The sequence below is a fragment of the Sander vitreus genome, chromosome 21, assembly GCF_031162955.1.
Source record: "Sander vitreus isolate 19-12246 chromosome 21, sanVit1, whole genome shotgun sequence".
In the NCBI taxonomy this organism is placed as follows: domain Eukaryota; kingdom Metazoa; phylum Chordata; class Actinopteri; order Perciformes; family Percidae; genus Sander; species Sander vitreus.
In genome coordinates this window covers 21,696,684-21,707,074 of record NC_135875.1, presented here as the reverse complement: position 1 = coordinate 21,707,074, position 10,391 = coordinate 21,696,684, and the positions used below count along the sequence as shown (strand labels likewise).

Below are 10,391 nucleotides of genomic sequence, written 5' to 3'. Positions count from 1 at the left end.
TGCAGGTATAATTTATGGTAGACTATACAACTGAAACAAAGAAAATATAGTGTCTCCCTACAAACAGTAGAGTCTGACAGTCCAACAGTGTAATAAATCCTTGAAAACCTTGTGTTCATATTCATCGCATCAATCAAAGATAGACCATTGTTTGAATATTGTTGAATTATGCCCAAAACAGGAGTGGGTGTTTACTCACTAAAGAATTCAACATTAGATTAAAATTTACAGTGTCCAAAGTTGATACAGATGAATTCCCATAAATCCAAAGGTTTTGCTGCCAAAGCTGCCTCTCCTAAATGTTGACTTGAAGGGAGTGAATATTTATGCAACCAATGTGAGTAACTCAGATCACAATAAAGAGCCAGGATGAGAAGGTGAAGCTATGTCAAGCCAGGTGTAGATAGCTGGGATAAGTGCACGTTCACGGCTTTCTTAAATAGACCACGGTATCGATCACAGATTTACTGATGCGAAAAATGGAGAAGACGTGTTCGGCATATTTTTCACCCGCTGAGCAGCAACTAATTATGGAAAGTTATGAGGAGGTAAAGCATATAATATGCAGAAAAGGAAATACGGCTGTTGTTATTAAACAGAGAGAAAAAGCCTGGCAGACAATAGCGGACCGACTGAATGCGTAAGGATTTAAAAATATCTACTTACTAGCAAAGTTGTACACTCTGTTTTAATTGCTTTTAATATGCTTGTTTTATGTGTTGTTTCAGTGCTGTATCTCATTGTGTGCTAAAATGTGCTGGTTGTACTGTAAAGTGTCTTTGAGTAACCTAACATGTAAAGCACTATATAAATAACATTTTATTATTTAGCCTACTTTGCCATAAAAGTGAGCAGAGGGAATTAATGTTCCTTGGGAAATTTACCCTAAAGACTAGGCTTAATTTCAAACCCTTATTCACAATGCGAGAATATGTTTTACAACCATGTGCACAAATCTCTAGAAGCTATGTCTAATTCTAAATATCTTCCTACAATTAATGTTCATACAGAACAAATGTGACTGGGCAAAAAAGAACCGGCAACAAGTCAAGATCAAATATAAAAACATTTTGCAGGCTGGTAAATTCTTAACAGTGTGCAAATGGTATGTAGAAATTACTTACAAGATGCCTGCTCACATATTTTATCTAAACGGATTTTAGGAAGAAGACTCATTTGTCTGGCACTGGGGGGGGGCACCAGCTCCAGACTTCACCCCAGCTGAGGAAATGGCCCTTGATTTAAACCAAGGAAGGCCTGTGATCGAAGGGATTCAGGGTGGGGCAGCTACAGGCTCTGTTCCACCTGCAGAAACTGCCCTCTTCATACAAGGTACATTTTCCAGTACTGCACATCAAACACAATCAACCATTTATGGGCATATGTGGCCTGTCTGACCTTGTTGCGTCTTGCAGTGTCCGGCGACACAGTCACTCTCCTGCCACCAGACGATGATCCAGTGAGTATTATTTATTAAAAGCATAGGCTTGGCATATCCTGTCAATACAAATTCTATTTAATATGGCAGTGGGAAGGGGCTTCTGCAGCATGGGAAGGAGCTGCTGCAGCTGATGATGAGGAGACTGTGTCACTGGACTCCAGAAGGCCTGACGTATCATGTCAATCTTATGGAAATGCATATTTAGCCCATAATGGATGAGAAGTGTATGTTTGTAACAGGATCCAGACGCAGTACAGTCTGACAGCCAGCCTGGCAACATAGTAAGTATGGGCTAATGGAAATCTAAATTATGCACAATTCCTGCTGTGCTAATCAATGGGTGGTTAACAGAATTCACAAACTGTCAGATGTCTGTATACACGACATCTGAAAAAGCAAATAGAGCTGGCAGATGCACAGATTGCTGTAAGCAAAAGGACTCTCCAGGATCTGGACCTTTGTTATGGGCAGGTCTCTCTCCGCCCTGTTTTGGGTGTTTTTGTGTGTATCTGTGCTTTTCCACCTGGAGTGCTGGAGGTGTGTTCTGAGGAAAGTAGGTCAAGGGGCGTGGCCAAATCAACACTGCACAGCCGTTCCTCACAGCTGCAGCTCATCTCCAAGATTCATTCCAGCAATACTTAAACCCGGGCTGATCGCCTCTTCGGCGCCAGTTTGTTATCTGTGCCCATGTGGTAATGTGGCGCTGAGTTCTCTGTTTAGTCAAAGTTCTGTCCATGGTGTCTTGTGCACCCTAGCTTTTGTCTTTGTTCTCCTGAGCTCATACTTACCCTGTGTTTCCGTCCAGTGACCGCTCAGACCTGCTGCCTCCTCCGCTGTGCCTACACGCTTCCAGCCTCACCATCCAGTCTAATTCTCCACCTGTGGAAACTACTGTGAACTCTTCCCTGCCTGTCTGCCTCGTGTCTCGTACGACCTGGATCCTTCCCCCACGGCTCGCCTCGGAACTCGGACCAGCCAGGAGATTCTCCGCTCAGACAGAACCCACACTGTATCTCTGAGTACTCTTTTGTTCATTAAAACCTTTACAAACTGCGTTCATTGTCTGTGTGGGAAATCTCTGCGTTCTGGGTCAGAACAAGCCCCTAACAACCTTGGTATCGAAATCAAGAAGAAAACACTGAGGAAACTGGATCTGGAGATACAGAAACTAGAAAAAGTGACTTCAATCCACACTGTAAGCATATCTGTAAAACAATGTATTAATCATGTTTTTCTTTCTTTCTCCCAAGCTCCAAACTGACAAGTGACAGCACTAAAATGCAAAGCTTAAGAAGCATTGTGGTGTTCCCTGTGTGATGAATGTACACTACGCAAAGTTATTGGTTCAGTGAGGTGAGACAAAAATTGAGGTTATGAAACCAAAGTAAGCTATTATAATATTGAATAAAACATTAGGCCTAATTAAGGAGTAACACAAACTACCCTTTATTAGAGAAGGACAAGATAATGAAATCACTCATCTGAAATAATTAATGTATTGGTCTCTGACCAGCCTGCCATTAATGTCATCTGGGAATATAGCTGCATTGTCCTACTCAATCTCCCGTGCCACTGCTGGACCCCTTTCCTTCCTCAGACAGGCAATATTATGTAGGACCATGCAGGCTACAATGTCGCAGGCTCTGTCTGGGGTGACCCTCAGGTGGTGGAGACACTGAAATCGTGACTTGAGAAGGCCAAATGCCATCTCAATTCGGGCCCTTGTTCTTGCATGGGCAAGATTGTATCCTTGCTGTCTGAGGGTCTGCAAGGGGAGTGAGAAGGTATGTCTCACAGGCATAACCCTTGTCTCCCAGCAGAAGGCCAGAGAATTCACCTGAGAATACAAAATGTAATCATTACAACTACACATAAGTAAAACCTTTGAAGCAATTGTGTTTATCAGTGAAATGTGTGTGGCCTACCTTGTGATAGTCGCTGGGAAATGGTACTGGACCTAAAAACTTGGGAGTCATGGACGGACCCAGGCCACTTTGCCTCCACATTAATAATTATGCAGGCAGCATCACAGATCATCTGAAACAATGCAATGTTTCCTATTCAGTATACATTTCATGTACAGAATACATTTGGGCTAGTTGACAGTAACTAAATAATTTTTACCTGAACATTGATACTGTGGAAGGATTTTCTGTTGACATAATCGCCCTCATGGGCCCCTAAGGGGCGTTTAAGGCAGATCTGTGTGCAGTCCAGCGCACCAATGACATTAGGGAAAGCTGTAACACAAAATAGTCTGAGTATATCCTGTGACTGTTGTAATGTAACATGTTTTTGTAATCTGTAATTCATGTTACCTGCAATCTTGTAGAAATCCTCTTTGATGAAGCACATTCTTCTGTGGCCAGGGAAGGTAATAAAGATGTGTGCCAAGGACTTCAGTACCAAACACACACTTCTGACACAACGGCAAATAGTGCCTTTATTTAGAATTTCGGCATCTCCCACGGCATATAAAAACATGCTGCTTGCAAAAAAACGCAGTGCCACACAGACCATCTGTGGGATGGTGAGAGCATGGCTTCACGCTGTGCGGTGCTGAATTGTGGGACCCAGCAGTCTGCACAAATAACGGATTCCATCTCCAGTAAATCGATACCGAGCAGGTACTCGTCGGGAAAAGCTAAAGGGTCTAATCTGTCTCAAAACACCCTCTTTCACGTCTGAAAGCACGTCTCAATATCAGCGCTTCTTCATCCAAAACGTCATTCAGAAATGGGCATGCCATTGTGCAGGGAGAAACACAGGTGAATGGGACTTTATATATTGCCCTCATCACTGACTTTATTGAAATCACCGTTGCAAATTCATCAACCATTTCAAACCATCTAAACTGCAATAGTAGGATTTAAATCAAACTCGTCACAGCAATAGTGACAAGTAATGCATGTTAATAAAAATAAAGCAGAGCACATTCAGAAGACAACGGAACAACTGTTAAACACGTTTATTTCGGATCAGAGCGGCAGCTGATTTAACACATCAGACTCGAGGATTAATCTTAGCCCGGCTGTTAGCCTGCTCTGGAGCAGGCTAGCTGAAAAGAATAAATCTCCATGGTTACTTGGCTGGGTTTAATTCAACCTGCTTTTGTGCAACCAAATCAAAGCTAAATTCATCCAGGATAACTTGAATATCCCGGCTTAATCCCTTATCCTGGTTTTGTGCAACAGGCCCCAGATCTGATGCATCCACTCTGTTATGGTGTGGTGGCCATTTCAGTAGATTTACTCACTAACATTGTTGTGGAAACACAATAAGCATGAAAACTAAATGTACACTTCCTGCATTACTGGGTAATGCAGGAAGGTCACTGGGTAATTCAACACTGGTTACTATGGACTCGTCTCTAGGCTTCCTCAGTCATTGTATATTTTCACATATAGGTAAAGCTGCCAAAGCTGAACATTATCCAAAACTCCATTTCTCAGATGAGCGTCAATTTGGGAGCTTGCATGCTACCACTCCTTTCTTATCAAATGCCTTGAAAAGGCTGTCGTTTGCACATTTTCACAAATAATCACCGGGACTGAAAGGATATACCTCCCGTCTAATTTTTTCAGCAGATGTCTTAGTTACAACACGATTGAGCTAGCAGTTTTGTGTTTATATGTGTAAGCGGGATTTATTCAGTTTGAGAAATTCCACGGTCTCTAGGCTGACTAAACAGGGAGGGACCCATCTGCTAGCAATAGGGGCCGAGACTGAGAGAGCTACATGGAGCTACATGGATAAATACTCACTAAACAAGCCACTTTGCAATTTTGCTCTTCTCATGAATACAAAAGTTGGGTGACCCTCCCCACTAGACTAAAAATATATATATTTTCCTCCAGTGGTCCATTCCATAAATACCGAACGGTCCCTTATGCTCAAAATGCTAACATGCTGATGTTAAGAAGGTATGTTTACCATGTTTACTTAAGTATTGGACACATTTAAGTTTTGACCTGATAGTGCTTGAGGAAAAGTTAGGGTATCACCAAACATATTACATGTCATCAGGGTAGGGTCAACCGGGACACTTTGCACGTGACCGTAGTGCTCGTGCACGCACACGCTTTTTAACGTAAACATGTCCCAGCCCAGGTCAGATAGACACAGACAGATTAGACACAATTTTGCCAACAGCACACATAGGCCTACTGCTCACAACATAATGGGGTATCTAAGTTAATATTCATGAATCTTCTTGGTATGTAGCCTACATATCTAAGAAATAATAGGCTATTAAAAAGACATTGAGTGAGTTTCGTGTGGGACCAACTTTATTTTACAGAATTAAAGCATTCTTTTGGAAAATGCACCCACTGAACTTGTGAAAAACTTTGTGAAAAGGTATTTTTCATTGCATGGCACTAAACCAATTATTTGGAACTGCTGCCACAGGTTTAACAAAGTTATGGTAACACTACATCAATTATGAACTCATGCATGAATTAATTCATGATTTGTGCATTACTTAATTCCTTTATATCCTATGAATCGTCAGGAATTGACATGAGTTCATAGCCTCTCATTCATGACCTCATGCATGAACAACACATCAACTAAAGCATTAGGTAAGGTGGCTACATCATTATGTACAAGTTGTGTTAAAATCAGAATTTGCACAGTGATGACCACATTTTTTTGCAGAAAAATAAATTATCATGATCATGCTTAATAAATCATAATTTATAATGATGTGCCCACATACCTAATGCTTTAGTTGTGTTGTTCATGTATGGTCACGAATGACAGACTATGAGCACGTAAATTCTCTATGAGCACGACTACTCTCCCTTAACACCTGGCTCCAGCTCACATGCAGCATTCACAAGATAGGTTTTATTGACAACTTTAATCTGTTTTGGGAATGTGGCTCCCTGTTCAGCAGGGATGGGATTCATCCCAATACACGCAAAAGCCAGATGCTGCGTGGAAATTTGCACCACGCCCTGCATACTCAGAGCTATGATTGACTGCACACAAGCACACTGACCAGACACACTCTCCCAAAAGCTCTCACTCCTTTACAAATAACTCTGTTAACCCACAGACCAGCTATATCATTCCAGTTCTAATCAATAATATCGGTAATCAGAGATACAGCGCTACACGCACCTCTGTGCTCCCTTTGGAGCAATCACCCATTCATAATCCCATAACCACGGTATCTGTCCCCCGACTGAGACCGATTAAATCAAACGCTAACAAAAGAGGTGCTATACTCAACAACCTAATTGGAATTAAAGCAACCACTGCAATGATAGAACAGAATAGGAAAATCAAATGTGGACTATTAAATATTAGATCTCTGTCGTCTAAAGCAACATTGGTAAACAAATTGATATCAGATAACCAAATTGATTTATTCTGCCTCACTGAAACATGGCTGGGCCATGAAGAATATGTTAGTTTAAATGAAGCCACTCCTCCCAGTCATAATAATACCAGGTCTGTATTCTGAATTTTTATCTGAATTCTCTGAGTTTTTATCATGTGTAGTCCTTCAATCAGACAAAGTACTTATTGTAGGTGATTTTAATATCCATGTGGACGTTGACAGCAATAGCCTTAGTACTGCTTTCAATTCACTACTAGATTCAATTGGTTTCAGTCAGAGTGTGCATAAGGCCACGCACTGTTTTAACCACACCCTCGACCTTGTGCTGTTATATGGCATCAAAATTGAAGATCCTTCTAAGATCCTTTAAAATCCTTTATTATCAGACCATTTTTTAATAACTTTCAAATTCTTACTACCTGACTATACGAAATTAAATAAAACCTTCTACACTAGATGCCTATCTGACAGTGCTATAGCTAAATTTAAGGAAGATATTCCAACAGCATTTAACTCAATGTCGTGCTTTAATATAACAGAGGACCTTTATGTTAACTTTAGTCTCAATTGATAATTTTGTAGACGGTGCTACGGCCTGCCTACGGATGACTTTAGACTCTGTTGCTCCCCTCAAAAAGAAGATGATGAAGCAAAGGAAACTAGCACCTTGGTATCAATCGCAAAGTCGCAAATTAAAACAAATCTCACGAAAACTTGAAAGTAAATGGCGTTCCACCAAATTGGAAGAATCTCGTTTAGATTGACAAGACAGTATGAAAACCTATAGGAAGGCCCTCAGAAATGCCAGATCAAACTATTACTCATCACTAATAGAAGAAAATAAGAACAACCCAAGGTTTCTTTTCAGCACTGTATCCAGACTGACTGACAGCCACAGCTCTATTGAGCCATCTATTCCCCTAGCTCTTAGTAGTGACGACTTCATGAGTTTCTTTAATAATAAAATTATAACAATTAGGGACGGAATTCATCACTTTTTGCCCTTAACTTCTAACGGTTCACCTTTGAATGCAGGAGTGCTAGAAAGAACGACAGGACCTGACATATACTTAGACTGCTTTTTTCCTATAGACCTTCAACAATTAATGCTAAAGGTCTCTTCAGCAAAGCCATCTACCTGTCTCTTAGACTCCATTCCAACGAGGCTACTTAAAGAAGCGTTACCCGTGGTTAACACTTCATTACTAGATATGATCAACATGTCTTTATCAGCTGTCAGTGTGGTCCAACGCTCTGCAATGCCCTGCAGTGTCCGGCGATGCTCTGTAGTGTCCGGCTGCGTCCTGCCAAGTGTCTGCGTCCTGCTACGCCCACCCATGCTGTGCTGTGCCATGCTACATCCTGTAACGCCCATGACATGAACTACTACGACTACCATTTGTAGTCACTGTTCCATTATCTTTGTGACTATTAATGCCACTGTTCAGCACACCCCCAACTGGCATTGTCAGACACCGCCTACCAAGAGCCTGGGTCTGTCCGAGGTTTCTTCCTAAAAGGGAGTTTTTCCTCGCCACTGTCGCATTAGCCACTGCTAATGATTGCTCTTGGGGGAATTACTGGAATTGTTGGGTATTTGTAAATTATAGAGTGTGGTCTAGACCTACTCTATCTGTAAAGTGTCTCGAGATAACTCTTGTTATGATTTGATACTATAAATAAAATAAGGAATGCAGTAACACATAAATCATTAATTACATAATGCATAATAATACATAGCCTACATCAATTAATTCATGCATGAATTCATGTACCCTTACCGTAAAGTGTTACCAGTGTTATTCTAACCAACAACACACACACACAAATGTAATCTCATTTGATAGAGCAGATAGCTTCCCTATTGGAAACATTCATTCCGTATATTTGTTAGAGGAGTGAATTTGCTCAAGAATCAATTTGTTGGCTGAAAGCCTACTGTGAAATTATGCACAGGTGTTAGCAAAATTGGCCCGTGTGACGAGTGTCTGCTTCACATTTTCAGCAGAGCAGCGGAGCAGCTGTGGGTTGACTCTCAACGGTTCTCATGGGCTTTATTTAAAGTGGCAATATTATGTTCATTTTCAGGTTCATAATTGTAATTTGAGATTGTACCAGAATAGGTTTACATGGTTTAATTTTCAAAAAACACCATATTTTGGTTGTACTGCATATTGCTGCAGCTCCTCTTTTCACCTTCTGTCAGGTCTCTGTTTTAGCTACAGAGTGAGACCTCGCAACTTCTGTAAGATCTTTGTTGTCAGTCGCACATGCGCCGTAGCTAGGTAAGGATTACATGAGCTAGCTAGGTGTTTCTGCAACTTCGGCCTGTACAAGGCAGGATTAGCGGGGAGACTTCTTCTAAATGAGGGTGCACTTCCAACTTTGTGTGGAATACCTGCAAAACACATGTAAGTAGTTCTTAACAATTTATTTTGTAGATTAGGGTGAATTTGTGTGTGTTGTAGCAGTGTTTTGCCATTGAGAACGAGCTAGCATGCTAGCGCTAGCATGCTAACAGTTAGCCCCCTAGGCCCCTCGTCTCGGCAAGTTACGTAGAAAGCCGTTTAGATTTGCGTGTGGAAGCACCAGAGACAAAATAACACCCCAAATCCCAGAAAAAGTGATTTTTTCCTAATATGGGCACTTAAGTCCTAACGTGAAAAAGTGTAACGTGGTTTAATGTGCCTAAACAATGATCAGTGATCACCAAATTTCTCTCTCATATTGCTCCTCATAACCACTGAAAACCGTCAATAAATCTAACCCAAAGTCCAATTATTATGGACGTTATCTGCCATTAAGCGTTTCTGCTTCATTGAGGCTATTGTAAGGAAAAAGCTTAACGTGGTTTAATGTACCTAAACAACGATCAATGATCACCAACTTTCTCTCTCATATTGCTTCTCATAACCAGAGCAATATGAAAGAGAAATGTGGTAATCATTGATCGTTATTACATTAAACCAGGTTAAGCTTTTTCACGTTTTAGAATGTCTCCATTTCCACCCAGTGCTCGTCCGCTGACTTTCCAGTGGACCTGGAGGGACTGGTTAAAACAAGACAGATAAGAGGCATTGCAACAATGTTTACAAATATAGCCTACATTGTAACGCTGGCTGCACAGATTATGCAGACCACTATGATTGACTGACACACACACACACACACACACACACACACACACACACACACACACACACACATTATTAAAATCATACGCTGGACGTTTTATTAGTCTGTACACATGGGTTTAGTTAATTATTGGGCTATAATAAGACTACGTCAGCTATGTAATCGCTGACAACCGGGACAATTTCATAGTGGTTGGTGTAAACCGGGACATTTTAGCGTCCCAACAGGCTTTTGTCGGGAATCGGGACACGCAATTCAAAATCGGGACTGTCCCGGTCAAACCGGGACGTCTGGTCACCTTATATCAGGGGAACATGAATGACTTTGTCTAATGTCATGGGAATCTATCCAATAGTTTTCAAGACATTTAAATAAAAACCGCAAATCAAAACCTCATGGTTCACATAGTAGACTCTATAAACCATTAGTTGTAAGTACCACTGATTGGAATTGGATCAGTGTCAT

At 41.1% G+C, this 10,391-nt stretch overlaps 1 long non-coding RNA gene across 1 annotated transcript; it reads left to right on the top strand.

Moving 5' to 3' along the window:
- Positions 1-1,167: 1,167 nt before the first annotated feature.
- LOC144536299 (uncharacterized) lies at positions 1,168-2,495 on the top strand. The gene is made up of 3 exons (XR_013503736.1): positions 1,168-1,332; positions 1,416-1,459; positions 2,247-2,495. It is a non-coding gene; the product is annotated as an uncharacterized LOC144536299 (long non-coding RNA).
- The last annotated feature ends 7,896 nt before the right edge of the window (positions 2,496-10,391 follow it).